The 21125-nt window shown below is 31.6% G+C and overlaps 1 pseudogene; it reads left to right on the top strand.

Annotated features, from left to right (window-relative positions):
• Positions 1-3180: 3180 nt before the first annotated feature.
• Positions 3181-21125, top strand: part of LOC114102084 (STE20-related kinase adapter protein beta-like) — a 36280-nt pseudogene continuing 18335 nt past the window's right edge.

Genomic DNA, 21125 nt, shown 5'->3' with positions numbered 1-21125 from the left:
ATTTCTCTAAGAGTCGTTTTGTAGACTACACCTGGGTTTTAAAACCAATGTTACATGTTTTTGATATTTGTTAAGGCAACACCCTACACATTTGTGATAACATATTCATATATATTCACAATAATGCTGTGTATCAAACTACTCAAAAGCCTAGAGACATGCAAAAAATAATAAGCACTTTTTTGCTCATTAATTTCAACTGTTTAAAACATCAACAACTCATAATTTCTCACAAGTCTGTGCATTAATTGAGCTATTTCTAGGCTGTTCTCATTTGGACCTAAAAATGCTACTGGATCAAATGGGTGCTGGAACAGTTAGACAGCTGGGCCTAACTGACATTTATCCTTGAGCTCTTTGTACTATGATAAATTTAGGGCAGCAATCCCTGAGATTAAATGTGTAATCTTGAAGATTACTTAAGAGCTCTTTTCATCATTTCTGCCTCACTTTATTACTCAAAGAAAGTAAAAAGACAGTACAACACTAAGAGAAGGGAGATGGAACTATATATTGTGTGGGGAAAGGGTGAAGGCGTATATTATACAAAGATGGAAGGAACTGATTTACTCATGATAATAATAAAGTTGTTCTTGTCCCTGTGTATTTCTGCCCAAATTTTCTTGTGATCTTGTTAATTTCAAACACACACACACACACACACACACACACACACACTTTGGTAAACTGCTTTATTTGATGCACATGCTCAGCATTTTGATCATATGATCAATGTTTCGAAAGTGTTAGCAATTTAGAAGACTATAAATGAATTCATGCCCCCTTTTGCACTCCAGATATTTTTCTTGTTTTTATGTCTCCATCTTTCATTCTCCTGTATTTTTGTTTCTTTAAATCAGTTTTACTACCTGCTTACCTATAGTATTGAATTTTACAAGGGGTAAACCTTGACTTTGCCAATATTCTTATTGCATATTTTATTTTCTATTTCATCGCTTTCTCCACACACTATTAATTATTAATTATCTATTTTCCCACCTTTCTTTGGCCTATTGATATTAATGCTTCATAGAATTTTATCTTTTCTGGAATATATTCAATGCTATAAATATTCTTTTAGGCACTGCTTTATCTTCATATCAAACATTTTGCTTCAGCATATATTCATTACTTTTCACTAAAAATATATCCAAATCTTTAATTGTTAGTTCTTCTTAACCCCTAAGCAATATAGAAATATATGATTATGGACAGGTATTTGCAGATTGTCTAATTATAAATTCATATGTTGTAGGTTTCTTAGTTAATTTGTTAATTTTAATCTGTTGAGCACATACTGAAATATTCCAATCTTTTGGCATTTATTGAAAAATTCTGATGTATGATATGGGGTTTGCATTGGAAAATGTTCCATGTCATTTTTAAGTTTTATTATTGTTAGGTATACTGTGATTAATCAGTTTTACCCATTTTTAATTGAATGAATTAGATTATTTTTGTAAGTAATTCTGGGTATTCTTCTTCAATCATTGGGAGTAAACTTTCCTTTAATAATAGTGAATTTCTCTTTTTATTATTTCAAGTGTTTCTTTTATTTATGTGTTAAAACCAAGCTATTACTTACATTAAAAAATGTACACCTGCTTTGAAAATATAATGCATAAATGATGCTCTTCATTTTCAAAACCCATAAAATGTTATAGCATTGAGTAAACTTACTACATGTAAATTTAGGAAATCAAACAGTTGGTTAGAATATTCAAAGATGGAATGTTAACTTTGGAAAAAATTTAACTGCATTAAAATATTTTGCATTGCTTCCCCGAGGCAGGTGGGAAAAGGTGCTAACCGGAGTAAGTGTAGAAAATTGTTTTTACTGGAAACTACAGGTCAAAAAATGTAAGTAAATATGTCTAACATTGTAGTTGATAAAAATTGTATTAAAAGAATAGGGGTTAGAAACTCAAACTATTGTGTAAATTCTGAATTCAATGAATTTTTAAATGAATGGCAAATATTGGGAGCTAGGATTTTCATTCTTATAGAAATAAATTGCAGAAAGTCAAAGAAGGGATGTGAAGTGTCAGATTAGTAGTCAGGATTCTCTAGAGGAACAGAACCAAGAGGATATATATATATATATATATATATATATATATATATGATTTATAATTTATGATATATAATTATATGTCATATATATAATTATATATCATTATATATCATAAATTATATATCATAAATTATAAATCATATAATTTTATGATTATAAAAATAAAATTTATTAGATTGGCCTGTATGACCAGAAGCTGGATAGTCCCTCAGTGACCATCTGCATGTTGGAGATCTGGAGAAACCAATACCTGCTCAGCCAAGAAGCTGAAGCCTTAGAACAACAGGGATCAATTATATCACCCCTGTCTAGGACCAAACTTCTGGAAACTCCCTGGAAATTCCACTTTGGAATAATAAAGGAGCTGAAGTCTAATGTTCTTAATCAATGGCAGCACCAATCAAAAACCTGTTCAAGAATAGAGTTGCATATGCTGTTGATTCCTTATTCTTCCAAATTTTGTCCTATACAGGCCCCCTAACCTATTAGACTATGCTGCCCACATTTAGGGAGAGTCTCCCCTTTAGTTTGCTGTCCCAAATGCCAACCATTCCTAGAAATATTCTTGTTGACATAGGAGAAGCCTCTTAAATTTTAGGCATCTCTTAATCCAATCAATTTGACAATTCAGATTAACTATCACACAGAGTTAGCTGTGATATTGGAGACACAGTGAAGGTCATGTACAGTTTATTATAGATGCATAGATTAATATATATATATATATATATATATATATATATATATATATATATACACACATTAATACCTCTAGGTGTGTGTGTGTGTGTGTGTGTGTGTGTGTGTGTGTGTGTGAGAGAGAGAGAGAGAGAGAGAGAGAGAGAGAGGGACCTGGTTCTGAATATTTAGCATGCATATAGTATACTTTGTCCAACAATAAAGTTTGAAAATAGTCACATTCTTGTCATAAAAAGTACACTTAGGACCCAGATCTTAGATTCGTTTTTATATTCATGCATAATAATTGTATTTATCTGTGAAGTATAGTGGGATATTTCAATATGCATATAGCATGTACTGACTGATAAAATCAAAGCAATTAGGATTTCCATCTCCTTATCATTTCTTGACTGGTGAAGAAAGAGATGATAGAGGGTGATTGTGTAATAGATGCCAAAACACAGGTGGAAGGAATAAGTTTTGGTGGTCCACAGCAGAGTGAAGTGACTACAGTCCACATCTTGATGGTAACAGCATTCCCCAGTAAAGGGAACTAGAGCCCTTCAAAAAACAGCTAAGTGTAGAACTGGTCCATAGAATACACAAAATGAGCCCTTATGGTGAAATTCAGTAAGGAAACTTGCCCACTCCCCCACAGGGATGTGTTGAAAGGACTTGGGAGCTAAATTGAAAAATGGTCCCAGTGGTGAAATCTGAGGCGATCTGAGAAACAAGAAATATAGTGTTGAATTAGATCTCAAAGTATATACCTGTATTGTTGAATTCATACTGATATAAATAAATGACTTTCTAAGTAAATATAGAAAAGATACAGATCTTCTCCCCAGAATTCCAAATGATTTATGTAGGACTTTCTTCTCACAGAAGCACAGCTTGACTGCTCACTCTTAGGGTATGTGCTGTGCGTGGTGGCTTCTTTCAAAGAGCAAAGTATGCGGTTTAAATAGATTTGCCTTCTGCACAAAATTCATATGGCAGCTGGTTGGGATAAGGGTATATGAATGATTGTTTATGTTAGTTTCTGAAACCTATTTCTCAGAGAGGACAGGCCCTTTTCTTGTTTCTAGAAAGGCTGCTGAAGATCCTTGCTTTTCATCTGCAAGCAATGCTCCTCTCTTCACTTTTTAATCCATGAGTCTCCTACTTTAATAAATTTGCTTATATATTTCACTATCACTTCTTCTTTTCTGAAACTTTTCAACCATATTCTCAACTGTTCTCTTCTTTCTTGTTTCTATGTAGTGGACTCTTATTAATTATTGTGATTTTTCTCCAGAGAGAATATCTTCATTTTCTGATATTCTAACTCCTAAGAAGAGCTGACAGTTAACTTCAGAGGTAAATCCCTTTCCATAAATTGCTGAGGCAACTCAGTTTATACCTGTCTATTGAGTTGAGATTTCAGCAAACTTTTTTTATTTGGAAGAATGTATCTTTCACAAAAACAAATTTGTTTATTTCCAGAATCTCATTTTTTCAACAGCAAATTTCTCAACATCAAATCTGGCCCCAAGACACTTTCTTGATTTTCTACTCATCTCTCTAATACCTCTTCCATTTCATTAACCATTATGTACCAAAGGTATTAGTAGTAAAACTTTCCTGATATTAGTCTTAGGACTCCATTCTTTCTCGTGATACAGATAGATATATAGATAGATAGATGATAGATAGATAGATAGATAGATAGATAGATAGATAGATAGATAAGTAGATAGACCCATCAACTCTTACTTTGTTTTTTTCTTTTTTCTGTCTTATTCCAGATCACCTTCAAAATTATATTCGACATTGGCTGTTGAAACCGATAATAATGTTTTTCCTTTGTGGTTTGGGAAGTTTTTCAGCTCTCGACATGATGAAAATAGCTGATATAAACAACCTAAAGGGGGAAAGATTTAATTTTGGCTCATGGTTTCTGAAGTTTCAGTCCATTGTTGGATGTCAGATGGTAGAAGCTTTGGGGCAAAAGAAAGCTGATTACTACAAAGAGAGGTAGAGAAAGAGAAAGACAGAGATGGATAGAGATGGAGATAGAGATAAAGATTGATGAGAGAGGGCTTGGGGGGAAGAGGTGTCAGGGACACTATATATCCATCCTTCCAGTTTATGCTCCTTGTGAACTATCTTCTGCAAACAGAGCCCACTTCCTAAAGTTTCTGCCACCTCCCATTCAAATAAATATCCCTAAATGGGTTTATGCATTGATGAGGACAGAGCCCTCCTTACCCCATAACTTCCTAAGTGTCCCACCTCTGAATATTGCTGCAATGGGAATCAAATCTGAAACACATGCATCCTTTGGGGATACATAATCTCCAAATCATAATCATCTTTGCATCTAAATGATTTCATCTATAAGATATTCAATATTGTTGAAAGCACTGAATAAAATAGTGTATGGATAACAGTGCACTGCCTAATAAACAGAACACACTTCATAAGCATTATTTACTACTACCACTACTATTACTGCTTCTACTGTTGTAGCCTATTAGTTGTTGTGAAAATGAATAGAAGAAAAACATTTAAAATATAGCAATTTTCATAAATCAATTGAAGTTTAATGAGAAACCTATTATGGGAGGATAGAAATTATTAATCAGAACAAATTGTCAAGAAGATGAACAATTTTGCTGTCTCAATGAGGGTTAAGTATAGAATAGTGTAGGTTAAAGCCTGCAGGAAGAAATTTCAAAAAGGACATAGAGTATGAGTATATTTTTTCACATGTAAATACTCACCAATAGGCATTTATTGCAGTGAGGACTCTCAATATATATGTGCAGAAAATGGCAGATTCTGTAAGTAAGAATGATTCTCTCTCCCCAGCCAACCCAATGCTATCTCAATATATTCAGCTATAATATGGCCACAATGCTAAATTTACAGCCTAATTATGAGCCTAAAAATATGGATGTCTCTTCACCAAAATCAAACTGGTTACCAATATGGTTTAGTGTTGTACCTATGCATAGCAATTACAAATAGTGAACCTCTGATATGGCATCTCTCAACAGTGGACAAGCTGGCCACCTGGTCTATACTATTCCATACTATAATTGTCAACTAATTGTCCTTGCTGGAACAGATGAGTAACTAAATATATCTTTATTTTTTCTTCATCTGCTAAGCCACATCCTTTAGACTTAGCAGATATTTTAATCACCCCTGTAGTCCTCTGCAAAACACTTTTTTAAAATCAAGACACTCATTTTTAAAGTAGCTGTTTGCTCAACCCCTAAGAAAATGTAGCACATGAATCTGAGTATTCCCATGTTTCATCTCCCAGGAATACCTATCTTAATACAATGGTAAAGCACCTATGGGACAATGGAATGGACTTCGGCTAAATCACTAGTTGAGAAGTAATCCCACTGAAGAATAGAATTTATCACAAGAGGTAAAATAGATACTTTTAATCAACAACCAACATATGGTACATTCTATACCATAGTCATAATACCTGTGTCTAAGAAACTGACTCGCATTCCAAAGTAAGAGGAGATAACCCACTATTATAGTTAAGATATGAGATGTCCCACAAAAGCTCATATGTGACAATACAAGAAAGCTAACAATAAAATAAAGATAGCCTTAACCTAATCAGTGCATTCATTCACTGATAAGGATTAACTGGGTGGTAACTGTAGGTAGATAGACTGTGGCTGGAGGATGGGGAGTTATTAGGAGCACACCTTAGGTTTTTATATTTTGCCCCTGTGACCAGAGCTCACTCCCTGCTTCCTGACTGTCATGTCCTGAGCTGCTTTTCTCCTTCATCCTTTTCTGCTATGATATTATGCCTTACCTGAGGTCCAGAGCAATGGAGTTTGCTGTTTATGAACTGAGACTTCTGAAGCCATGAGGCCCAAATAAACTTTTTCCTTCTTTAAAATTGTTCCTGTCAGGTCTTTTGATTTCAGTAGCAAAAAAAAAAAAACTGACTAAAACACTCACCTACAGAATATTAGTATTCTGTCCTCATAACTTCACATTAATCTTATTGGGAGAACTTGGTTACCAAGGGAGTATGCCTTCATCAGAGAAGACAGCTGAAAATTTCATTAAATTAAAGTTGCACCTGCTATCTTGTTATTTTTTGCTCTTTGTTACATTGAAACTGGAAAAAAAAGGAGATTGCTATACTTACTGGAATGCTTTATTCTTATTAGCAAGGGGTTGCTACTACACATTAGGATCAAGAAAGAATATTTCTGAATTCCAAGAGATTTTCTGAGCTTTTAATCATCAATCTTATCTGTAATAGTAAAAGATAAAGGGAAATTACAGCAATCAAGAGTAGACAGAAACATGAAAGATTCAGAGACTTCAATAATAAAATATAGTTTCTCTCTACTAAAGAAGGGGACAACAGTTGAGTTTCTGCCTTGAATCCAATGAAACATGGAAAGGATCATGAAAGATGAAAAGTTATAAATAGCAACTACAGCCTGGCAAGCTTCCAGTAATAAATTTTGTAGTAGTGATCTGTATTGCCTTCTAATTTGTAATTTTTGATTGGTGACTTCCAATGATCTGTACGGATATTCAAATTCAAGAAGTGCCCACCACATTGATACTGGGTTTCTCTCTGTAACTACCTTTGGCCAAATGAAACATTATCCCATGGAATAAAAACAGAGGCTAGGTAAGTAAAAATTGGGGCCCCTCCTCTTAGAAAATTTTCTTCTTTACTCAGTTGCTACAAACATCCAGGGAGAGTTTATTTTTTGTTATGTTGTCATTTCTATCTGTAGACAGAGTATTTACAAATTAGTTCCTCTAATCTGGATCTCTTTTTTGAGCACTGGTTGTATCATCTCAACTGCCTGTTGAAGATAGTTTAATATACCAAAATCAAACTCGTTCTCTTCCTCTGTAACATTCTTTCTCTGTTTCCATCTTCAAATATCCAGTTGCTTATGCCACAAATCTGGCAGGTTTATTTTTATTGTTATTATTTTACCATTTATCTCAACAAACTGCTTTCAAATATTGTCACTTTCCTCCTACCTGAGAAAAGAATGATCAGATCAGAATTATTATGACCATTTCATAGCTGTTTCTGTTTTTCATCTTGTTTTCAGTGTTGGCACCTGTACAAAACACTTTCTACTACCCTCAAAGCAAATTCACAGTAGATTTTTTTTTTCTATTGTATAAATCTGTTATAATAGCGGAGATGGAGAAACAAGCATTACTCAGAAAATTCTCAAGAAGTGAATTGTCAGAAAAAATAGTGAATAAAAAATAACCTTGGCAATAGTAGGTGCAATTTCTAAGTATATTGAGCATGACATAAGCCGAAGAACAATTTTGTTTGCTTTCTTTTGAAAAAAACTTAAGCACTTCATTAAAATACGACTTTCTCTTTTAGAGTTTAAATAATTATTACATTCTGAATATTAGGTAATATTAATATTTCTTTATAATATTAATTTTAAGCTATTTAATTTTTATCAAATCTAATTTTTAATAAAAGTTTTGTAAGATTTAAATATTTTTCACTGGTTGGTTTTATAACAATAACCTACCTTTTTCTCCTTTCTCTTCTTTCTTTCCTTTCCCTTTTCCCTTCCCCCTCACCTCACTTCCCTTCTCTTCCTTTGCTTCTTCCCTCCCTCCCTACCTCACCTCTTGCTTGCCTGTCTGCTTTCCTTCCTTCCTTTTTCCTTCCTCCTTTCCTTCTTTCCCTCTTCAAATCCAACTATACCTATGTAGCTTTTTCATTAAGGCCAATTGTTTTGGAAATATTTGGGGAGGGACATATTTGAATGATGTATACATGGTTCTAACTTATGGTGGTTCAATTGATGATTTTTTTAAAAAAACTTCCTATATATTAACTGGGGTACTAAATGAATTTTTGAGTTATGACAATGAAGAAAATCTGTGTACACAGCATTTTCTTGTGAAGGAAACTAAATCATGCAATATCTTAGAAATTATTAGTTTCAAAATGAAAGATTTTAGAATATAGAATTTAGCTGTGTTTTGCCAACCAAATATGTAATCAAAAACTATAATCTTTCAGAATATTTTAAAGTCCCCAAAACTGAATGTCAGCAAAGATTAGATTGTAAAAAAAAAAACATTTTATCTCAATTAAAATGAGACATGTTTACAATATTAATAAATGGGTCCAAAATAAAAATAATATGACCCTAATAATTAAATCAGACATAATTGTTTATATATTTTTAAATTAGTAAAAATATTAATTAAAATGTATGAAAAAGGTCATTAGTGAGATATGACTATGCATTAATTAGAAAATTGATTTCACTGAAATATATTATACTTTTAAAATCATTTTTGTGCTCTGAAGATATTAATAAAATAGAATATTCTCATTATTAAAAGATAATGTCTGTACTTTTGAATCATACACACTCATAGATCATATAGGATTTTTTTGGTTATTATTTCTTTGCCTAAACTTATGGCTCTGTTGAAAAGTACCTCTATTGTTAAAATATTTTATATATACACTTTTATTTGGAGAGAAATTTGAAATTTGTGCAAGAAAATAGTTATATCAGCTACTGAACTACATGGTATGTAAGTATCATAATAGTTAATTATTGTAATATCTCTATAAGATTAACCATTATATTATTATAATTGATAAAAAATGAAGTAGTGACAAATTAATTTGCCATTGATTATTCACCTAAAAAGTACTAAACATGTCTCACTACTCTATTTATACATGTCCCATATAATATTTTCTTTGGAGACTTTCTATTTCATATATATGAATTTAATTTGTATACTTATGTCATTTTGCACTCTACTTATTGTCAAGTTCTGAACCTTAGTTGCTTTAAAACCACTAAGAGGATAAATAGTAAAATTAAAATGTCGACTTTGTGAGGCAGTGTTCACTTAAACCCATTAAATACTGGTTTGATTTTTATCCTTTTATCAAATATAAAAGCCTTGACATGCTGCATCATGGAGAGAGAGATCATAAAGGCCTTTGTCCTTTTTTGATAATAATACTCCTAAGAGAGTATGGAGAAGTGCCTCATATTATAAATTTTTGGCAGCTAGAATGGTGAATATGTGAAATAAGGATCACACTGTAAGAGAGGGGGTGTGACAAAAGTGAAAACAGATCAAACTCTCAGATAATCTTTTAATATATTTTTGTAATTTATTTAGTGAACATTCATGTAGAAATGTATGTGCTATGTTACATCTAAAATTAATTACAAAGGAGAAATATTTTGAATTTGGTACAATTAGAGTAGATTCAGTAGAAAAAAAATACACCTGTTTTCTATTATTAAATGGCTACTTTTTGAACGATCAAGGATATAAAAAAAGAAATTTTCTACTTATGTCCACTAGAGGGTAATATTGTAACACTGTAACATCTTAAATGAACCTGGGATCAGAAAAAAATAAAAATTAACAGAGGAAGATAGATGTGTCAAACAATTGTATTGTTTTGGAAAGTGAAAGAAGAAAATCACTTTAATGTTATTTAATTGATCCATTTTCCTCATATATTAAAATATTTATAAATTCCTCCATGATATTATTGATAGAATTAAAAAATAAAAATCAGAAAACAGGTATAACTCTACAAACAATTTTTTTATATTGTAGGAACTTATTTTTAGACATTCTGATTGCTCAAGAAAGACAATTGAAATGCCAGATCAAATATAAAAATCTTAAGTTGCATAATAAGTATTTTAGTATGACTGAAAATAAAAAGGAAGAATTTGGTAAGTAAAGTATAAAACTATCTTTCACTCTGGAGATTCATAAAAGCTCTGGAAGCCAAAGAATTTCATTTTCTTACCTGGTGTGTTTGGGTGACACAAGATAATGCATATGGCTTCCCAAAGAATGCTTCCTCCCTGGATGTGAAACTAAGGGCACTGCTTTTGTAAAAGTGTGAATATACCCTTCATCTGCTTTGCATAAGGGTAAACTAATACATGATTCTTTCAAATTTGTATTGCAGAGAAAAATATCTAACATTAAAATTTATAATTAAAATTCATCAATGATATCAATTTTGGTTTGAAATGATACCTGAATATACCATAAATCTCATCAGGATAGTGTAACATAAATGGATCCTGGGATGTAGAATTAAATATAAAACGTTTCTATAGGAAACTAAGCTAATCAAGGCCTCAAAGTATTTTCAGATTAAATAAAGTATCAAGATATTGGCTTATAATAAATAACAAACTACAAATGATAGCAAGATACAATGAGTGAAATTTCAAAGAAACATAAAAAATCTGAATAGAAACAGTTTTCCTTGAAACAAACAAATTAACAGGGTTCAGACTAGATGACACTCATTCTTAGTATGTTCTTATCCAAACAGCAGCTCATCAGATGTGCATTTCTAGAAAAGCCACTCTTTAATCATTTCTAATATGAAATAAAAATATTGTCTTCAGAAGTTACATAGTACATAACATACCTAAAACAGTACAGGAACATAATAAAGGAGTGGAAGTGTTATTATTATTATGTTCATTGAAATAAAAAAGTATGATTGGTAATAAGTTCTTTATATTGCAAATTGTAAAAACTATAAATAACAATCAGAAAAATTTTAAAAAACAAGGAGTTTTTATATAAATAAAATGAACAATAAGCAAAACTGGAACTTAAGAGATGGATTAAACAACTAAATAGAAAAAATGAGTCATGAATTACTACATTTGGAGATTGATTTAAAATTAAAGATGAGTTTAAAGAATTTAGAATTAAGTACAGTGAAAAAATATCAACTTCAAAATAGATTAAAAGAGTTAAAGGATAGAATAAGTTATAATCCATATTCAATGAGAGTTGCCAAATTGGAAAAAAAAAAAAAAAAACATAGATGAAAGGGTAATGAAACTCTGAATTAGCAGGGGAAGAAAAATAGCATGGGAATGAAAATGCTGGCTGACTTCTTTTAATTTTTTTTTTCATTTTTAAAAAGTTTTATTTTTTTTATATATGACAGAAGAATGCATTAAAATTCGTATTGAACATATAGAGCACAATTTTCCATATCTCTGGTTGTATACAAACTAGAGTCACACCATTCATATCTTCATACATATACTTAAGATAATGATGTCCATATCATTCCAGTATCTTTCCTACCCCCATTCCTTCCCTAACCCCCCCTTCCCTTTGCCCTATCTAGAGTTTATCTAATTCTACCATTATCCTCACTGTTATGTTATGAAACAGCATCCTTTAACCAGAGAAAATATTCGGCATTTGGTTTTGGGGGATTGGCTAATTTCACTTATCATTATATTCTCCAACTCCATCCATTTACCTGCAAATTCGTGACTTTATTCTCTTTTAATGCTGAATAACATTCCATAGAGTATATATACTACATTTTCTTTATCCTTTCATCTACTGAAGGGCATCTAAGTTGGTTTCACTGTATAGCTATTGTGAATTGTACGGCTATAAACATTGATGTGGCTGTGTCCCTGTAGTATGCTGTCTTTAAGTCCTTTGGGTATAGACGGGGGAGTGGGATAGCTCTTCTGGGTCTCTTATTTTTCCACGTGAATTTCATGACTGCTTTTTCAATTTCTATGAGGAATGTCACTGGGATTTTGATTGGAATTGTGTTAAATCTGTGTAGCACTTTGGGTAGTATGGTCATTTTGACAATATTAATTCTGCCTTCCATGAACAAGGGAGATCTTTCCATCTTGTAAGGTCTGCTTTAATTTCTTTCTTTAGGTTCTGTAGTTTTCGTTGTAGAGGTCTTTCACCTCTCTCTTTAAGTTGATTCCCAAGTATTTTATTTATTTATATTTTTTGAGGCTATTTTAAATGGGGAGTATTTCCTCGTTTTCCTTTCAGGGGATTTGTCACTGATATACAGAAATGCCTTGATTTATGGGTGTTGATTTTGTACCCTACTATGTTGCTGAATTCATTTACTGGTTCTAGAAGTTTTCTGATGGAATTTTTTGGGTCTTCTAAGTATAGAACTATATCATTGGCAAATAGTGATAGTTTGAGTTCTTCTTTACCTATTCGTATCTCTTTAATTTCTTTCATCTGTCTAATTGCTCTGACTGATTTTCAAGAACTATGTTAAATAGAAGTGTTCAAAGAGGGCATCCCTGTCTTGTTCCAATTTTAGAGTAAATGCTTTCAATTTTCCTCCATTCGTAATTGTGTTGGCCTGAGGCTTAGCATAGACAGCCTTTATGATTTTGAAGTATGTTCCTGTTATCCCTAGTTTTTCTAGTGTTTGAACATGAAGAGGTGCTGAGTTTTGTTGAATGCTTTCTCTGTGTCTATTGAGATGGTCATATGGTTCTTATCATTAAGTCTATTGATGTGATGAAGGACATTTATTGATTTCCGTATGTTGAAACGAACTTGCATCCTTGTGGTGAACCCCATTTGATCATGGTATACTATCTTTTTGATATGTTTCTGTATTCAATTTGCCAGAATTTTATTGAGAATTTTTGCATCTATGTTCATTAGAGATTTTGGTCTGAAGTTTCTCTCTCTCTCTCTCTCTCTCTCTCTCTCTCTCTCTCTCTGTGTGTGTGTGTGTGTCTTTGCCTGGTTTTGGAATCAGAGTAATATTGGCCTTATAGAATAAGTTTGGAAGTGATCCCTCTTTTTTTTCAGCTGTGTATTCATGCAGTCCTGGGCTTTTTTTGGTTGGTAGGCTTCTGATGGTGTCTTCTATATCATCACATAAAATTGTTCTGTTTTGTCACATAAAATTGAGTATATCACCCTGATTTGATTTGGGCAAATCATATGACTGTAGAAATTTGTTGATGCCTTCAACATTTTCTACTTTATTGGTATATAAGTGTTCGAAATAATTTCTAATTATCTTCTGGATTTCTGTAGTGTCTGTTGTGATATTTCCTTTTTTTATCACATATGTTAGTAATTTGAGTTTTCTCTCTCCTTTGTTACCATAGTTAAGAGTCTGCTAATTTTATTTATTTTTTCAAAGAACCAACTTTTTGTTTTGTCAATTTTGTCAATTGTTTTTTTGTTTCAATTTCATTGACTTCAGCTCTGATTTTAATTATTTCCTGTCTTCCACAGCTTTTGGTGTAAATTTGTTCTTCTTTTATTTATTTTTATTAGTTACACATGACAGTTCAATGATCTTGACAATTCATACATTTGAATCAAATGGGGTATAATTTCTCATTTTTCTGATTGTACAGGTTGCAGAATCACATTGGTCATACAGTCATCCATATACATACAGCAATAATGCTTCTTTTTCTAGGGCTTTGACATGTGATATTCAGTCTTTATTTGTTGACTTTTTCTTCTTTTAAGGAATTAAATTCCATCCAATGAACTTTTCTCTTAGTACTGCCTTCATAGTGTCCCAGCGATTTCGATATGTTGTATCTGTGTTCTCATTCACCTTTAATTTTTTTTAATCTCCTTGATGTCTTTTGCAACCCATTGTTCATTCAGTAGCATATTATTTAGTTTCCAGGTGTTGGAGTAGCTTTTATTTTTTGTTTTATCATTGATTTCTAATTTCATTCCATTAGGATTGATAGAATCCAGGGTAGTATCTCTAGTTTTTTATATTTGCTAAGAGTTGCTTCATGGCATAATATGTGTATTTTTTCTTCCAGTGTTGTAAGTTTTAGTTTCAAGTATTGTTTTTAGATATATGTAGGCTTATTGTTTTTAATCTTATGGATAAATTAACTCCTTTATCATTATATATATCATTATAAATTATCCCTCTTCATCTCTGACAACATTTCATTTCTTAAAGATCAGAGTTTCTTATATTGATATAATTATTCTCTTTTACAATTGCCTTTCACATTAATCATTTTAGGTCTTATCCATCTTTCATTTTCAGCTTTTCTGTGTATATAATGTTTGTGTTTTCTTGTAGACAGCACAACATTGGATCATATATAGTTATACTGTCTAACAATTTCTCCCTCATAACTGAGCCTTTGAATCCACTCACATTTAATGATATTACTATATGTTTTGACTAGATTTTTATTTTGCTATTAGTTTTAAAATTTTCATATATTTCCTCCATTCTCTTTTCATACATCATACCATTTCTTTCATAAAAATGCTCTCAATAACAATTTATTCCTTTATTAATATTTTTACTTCTGTTTTAAAGTTATTAACCTCTGTACTAGGAATTACATTTAGAAGTCTTAATTTGTCAAAATAACAACATGCAATGTAACACATGATGAATTATTGTCATATGTATCTCTATGTTATAAATTTAACAAAAATGTATTTTGTTATGGCTTTAAACATTATTATTTCCTTAAAGACTGCAAAAAAGAAAGAAGACAACATATTGTCACAACCCTTTCTTCTGCTCTAGTTTCTGATTTTTCAGATTTTTCCCCCCTATTTGTTTAGTGGTATGCTAGTGATTGGCTTGGGAAGATTCTGTGAAATATTCTTCCCATACATTATGAAGTTGCAGATTGCTCTGCTCACATTTTTTTTCCCCTTTCCTTTTCTATGTTGGTAGATTTGTAGATGGAAGAAGACACATAGAAAGGATTTCTGGGATTTAAAATTGACATTCAACCAAAAACTGTCAAGGGCCTAAACTCTGCCAACAAACATGTGAGCTTACAATAGGAAGTCAACCTCTAGAGGAGAATATAGCCTTGGCCAATGACCAGGTTTCTGCATTGCCTAATGCAGAGAATCCTGGCAGCTTTTTCCTGGAATTTCAGCCAAAAAACAAACAAACAACAACAACAACAACAAAAAAAAAAAAAAAAAAGAAAAGAAAGTAAATATCTTTTGATTTAAATCATTGACATTTATGGTATCATTGATTTCTAATTTTTGCAGTAATAGAACTCATACACAGGTTTCAATCTATTGCAATGCCCTGAATTGTTCTGTCAGGAGCCATCCATGGGCTGTGTGTGTGAGCTATGCTCATTTCAGCGATATGAGGGGACTGGTCTGGTATCCGGCCCTGATTGGGTTGTGCAAAGTAAGTGTGCCTTTCCTCTCTCTCTGTGTCTGATACCACACAGCACCTGAGATTGGTGCAACTTGCCAAGATGTCAATCAATCGACTGATCACAAGACATCACAAAGCAAGACTCCACCTTTCAAAATCCTATCTCTTGCTTTCATTTGGGTGGAATATTCTATCAAATGTCTTTTCCCTAATAAATGCAGTGGTTCTTGGTGTGCTCTCTCTCTCCTCCTCCCTTTTCAGTGCTGCCCAGTGTGGAGCTGACCCTTAAGGTCACAGAGCCCTCCGCCCTCATTCTTAGAAACTCATGTTTGTGGTTTGTGTGGTTTCTTCACTGTTTTCTCAGTTTATTGCTGTCACCAGCTCCATTGAATCCAGCTCATCTTGCCAGCCAGGCTAGCTGAAGGGAGTTCTATTTTTCACACTTTTCCTTTTTAAAAGTTTTTTGACTTTTTAAATGAGTTGAGTAATTTTATGATTTAACTAATCTCCCATTTGAAATTTTCCTCTTCTATTTATTTTGTTATTTCATTACCTGATTTAGGAAATGCAGTGTACATGTATAACTTATCACATTCCACTTTTACTTGTACCAGTGATTTTACAGAAGACACAGAAATATACCTCGATTTTTCGCCTTTTTACTTTTGTATTATTTTGTTATATATTTTATTTTTGCTGCCTTAGTTTAGACTTTTATTATATCTTGGATAGACTTTTATTATATCTTAGAGTGCCTTAGCCTGACTTTTAACCTCTAGACTAGTCTATTCTCATTAGTTCTCTGTTAAGTCAGTATAGTCAACTTCTAAGACACATTCTTATGTCTTTTATCATTTAAAAGGTGCCAGAAGAATGATAAACAAGCTATTTAGCAATTTAGTTCAAAACTTTATGGTCTCCACACCTTTTCCCCAGTTTCATCTTCTATAACTTGCAGTGTTTATGTTTTATATAGTTCCTCTCTCCATGCTAATTTGTGTTTCTAGATTACTCTTCCTCAATTATGTATCTTCCCAAACTTCAGTTCTTTAAACTTTGATTTTTCATTAGCAGTGAGCTAACATTATTTCATCCATGTCAAACCAAACTGTTTTTACTATTATTTACAAAATAGTAAATAAGCTTTAAATAATCTTAAATAGTAAATAATTAAATAGATTTAAGTAAAACTCAACATTTCTTTTGAAGTTAGTCTCTGAGTACATTAGTATGGGCATAACATGAGTCATTAAATTTAAATATTGCATAACATCAACCCAGTCAAAAAGCAAACTAGAAATAAAATTAAAAAGTCAACTTTCAAGAACTATAGCCAACTGTATCTGAAAAATAAAAGACTGCAGTCAAGAGAATTTAAGTGGAAATAATTACAGATGAGACTTGAAAACAATAGTGTAATTTTTTTTTTCAATTAAAAAATATTTGAAGAAAATGGAAACAGGGAGAAATAAGTTCCTAAAGGGAAACCAAAGAATTGGAGATCAAAAGTTATGAAACTTTTGAAATTACGAATCATTATTTAAGGAAGTAAAATATCTCTAATATTAGAGGCATTAATTTGGTGCTTTTTATATAAGGCAGAATAATTTTTTCTGAACTTCTCTAGGGTATCTCTTAATTTCACTACTCAGACTCATTTCTTTGATATGAAATTATTGTTTACAGAAGTCTGGAAACATAGTAACAATTCATAATAATGTGGGAAATATTACCTATAAGTTTGGTTTTGTATACTTGTAATTTCTTTTTAAGAGTGAGAGAATAAATGAAAGGAGTACTTGTCTTTGGTAAGTTGGTAACCTTTCCTAGATCAAAGGTTAGAGAGTGCAGTCTGGATTCACATATATCATGTGGGATCTTGAAAAAACACGATTCGTTTTGTCATTCACTTTCTCTTAAATATTTACTGAAGGATTCTTTACATATGTCCTTGTTGTCAGTTTTGCTCATTCTTAAGTAATTGTCTAAAGTCACTTGAATAACAAACACACTCTGAGCTCTCTAATTACAGGGCCCAGTTCTGTGTACTAATCAATACCTTAAACATGATTTAGATCAAAATCTTTTTCTCTTCTCAGATTAATGCTGACTCCATTGGGGTTGTCTGACATTTGGCTTATCCTCCTTTGTTTTGCAATTAATGATTCCTCAAGGCAGGATCAAAAGAAAACATAGGAGGAACGTGGAAACAAACATTTCTTACTTGATATATGTTAATCTAAAGATTTTTCATTCTTTTTTTAGTCTTGCCACTTGTTTTATTAAAAACTACCATATTTTCCTGTGGATGAATATGTTCTTCCTTGTCAACCCAACTGGTCTTTGATTTTCCAGTGGTTCCCCTGCCAATCTTTGTGTGTCAGAGTCCTTGCTATGTCTGGCATGAGCTTTAGGAAACTTTCAAGATGTTTCCTTAATGTTGACTGTTGGACCACAGGGTCTACTTGTGACCTTGATATTTGCAATACATTAATTTTTAATTGCCTTAGATCGTTGCTGCACCTCTCATCTCCATATAGCTCTGTCTTGCATACACCCATCAGCACAGCAAACATGTGAATGCTCTCTGAGACATGCACAAAGAGTTGCTTTATAAATTTTTTTTAAATCTCTTAAATGACTCCTTAATCGCTTTTAAACCCTGAAAATGAGTTTAACCTAATTATTTATAATTTTACACTGTGGTTTATAATATTACTATAAATATAATAATTAATACAATTAAAATGGAAGAGTAAATATATAGGATGTATGTATATACCTAGACTTCTAGACTTGTGTTAAAATATTCCTAAATTCTTTTAATGTGGAATAATTTCTTGTTGATCTTTGCATTTCTAATAGTGTCTAGAGTAATGTGACTTTCATGTTCCTAACATTCAACAAAATTTCTGAAGAATAGATTCAATGTTTAATTATTACATTTTAAATAATTTATTTTTGATGGAGACATGTCCATAATATCACTTAATTTTCTATATAGCAAAGAAACCATACTATTTATTTCCCATTTTAGGCATTTAATTATTGATTATAGGGAATTTGAAAATTGATTAAACAACAGTAACAATGTCAAATATTGTTGATGTTATAAGATATTATAAGAATAATATGTTTGTGCCAAATATATCTAAATAGTACTACAAGTACTATTTTTTGACTGAATTTTTAAGCTTATTTTTTCCAAATATTAATTTCTGCATTTCAATACATTCATCAAGACATAGTTGCCAGAACTAAGAGAAAGGTACATATAAAATAGTTACAGTTCCTTTGTATTACTAATATTATTATTAATAATGATCATCACAGTGAAGTTGATAGCTATAGAAATCCATAATCTGTATTACTTTATCATCTGCACAGTATTGATAAGCCTATTTTCTATTACTGGACTGAAAATGCAACTCAAATTAGTTCAAGGAAAATAAACACATTTGTATTTATGAAAGTATGGTATATACCCAAACCAGCATTGACAAATTTTTATCCTGAATGGTATATTAAAATAATCATAAAACAAGAAAGGAGCATGTAAAATTTTTAATATAGAATAAAATGTTGTAAAAATCAAGGGAGTGATTTTGATTACAAGTGCACCAAATATAGTCAATGTCACCAAGAAAATAAAAAAGTCAAGGTAAGAGAAGGATGAGCTCCAGAATGCATATCAATAAGGATCATAAATCATTTACAAAGGGAATATTCTGAAAAAAAGTAATAGAGTAGGTTGACTATACTGTAGTGTTGACTAAAATATGACCTGTGGGCCAAATCTGGTACACTATCTGATTTTGTATAACCTACAAATTAAGAATTATTTTTACATTTTGTAAAGTTTGGAGAAAAACCAATTATATTTTATGAAGTGAAAATTATAGAAACTCACATTTCAGTGCAGATGAAGTATTGTTAGCACATGATATCTATGTTCATTGTATTACCTGTGCTACTTTTATACCATGCTGGCAGAATTGCATTGTTAAGATAGAGACCACATTGCCACAAACCTTTAATATTTACTCCTGGGACCTTCTTACTGTAGAGGAAAGATTTTAGAATAGGATTTTATTTATGTTCATTTAGGTTCAGTATGTTAATGCTGTGCAGTCATATGCTCTTAATAAGTGCTTGTTTCTTATTTGATCTTTTCTTTCATTTTTAGGTTTTATATTTACATACAATTATATTTGTTATAAAAATCATTCCTTCATGACATGAAGGGGAAATATTTGTTAAATTTTCCACATCCACCCGTACTATTAGTTACTATATAGTTATTTTCTTATGCAATAAATTTTCTTTTGAAATAAATCAGTCTTTTTAAAAAGTACAATGCACAAATTCATAAAAAACAAAATCTCTCCAAATACATATTATACCCATGTCAAAATTGTATTAAGTCCATTAACAATGAATGCATATGAATAGTAGACTCAATTTGAAGAGAATTTGAAGAAAGGATTGTATTGTTAGAACAGAAAGAAGTACTGAAATAAAAGTTAAAACTTTATTGAAAGTCTAACAGAATCATCAAATCAAAACCTTGGAGTTTCTTTAAATAGAAATTATAGTTGTTTTAGATTTATAAGAAGCAAATTCTAACTTTAGAAGTTTTTAAAATGCTTGAGCCATTGTCAATGTGAACCACAAGTCAAGGTTTCACAAGAAAGCAAGGTGTCACATAAGTGAACTTTTCAGAAAACATTCTGGCATTATATTAAAAGTTGAAACAAAATTCAATTTGGATCCTCCTTTTAGGCAATTTCTCTAAATTGGGCTTCTGAAATGAAGGAAAAACCCCTTCCTGTTTTCTTTGAAACTGTCATTAGTATATTCTGAGGTATAATCTGTCAATTGCTACCATTCAAACCAGTCTTGCAAAGTATACAGGGATTTACACTTATGTACACAATCGAGATTATCAATTATATATATCCTACTGTTAGTACAATCTTTTATTTTTATTTTAATTATGTTTTTATTAGTGCACTATAATTAGAAATAATCATGTGGTTTCTTGTGACATATCCATGAGTGCACAGGACATGATGTATGTCATTTCATTCCCCAGTAATATCCCTTTGAACGAGATTCTCAACAGGTGTCAAATTCTACAGTGGGACAAGTTGGGACACAGTTTTGATTGTCCAAAGAAGATAATACTGTCATCTGGATGATAGAGGACAGGGGTACTGGTATGCATCCAAACATGCACAGGAGCCTCCACAACTAAGTAACTGACCCAAAATGCAAAGTAACCACACTGTGAAACTCTGCTTTGAACATTTAACTATATGGGAATATAAATTTCATACAAAATCTTATATTGGAACAAATTAATTAAAGTGT

This window comes from Marmota flaviventris, chromosome 7 (genome assembly GCF_047511675.1).
Source record: "Marmota flaviventris isolate mMarFla1 chromosome 7, mMarFla1.hap1, whole genome shotgun sequence".
Taxonomy (NCBI): Eukaryota; Metazoa; Chordata; class Mammalia; order Rodentia; family Sciuridae; genus Marmota; species Marmota flaviventris.
This window is presented reverse-complemented; position numbering and strand designations above follow the sequence as displayed.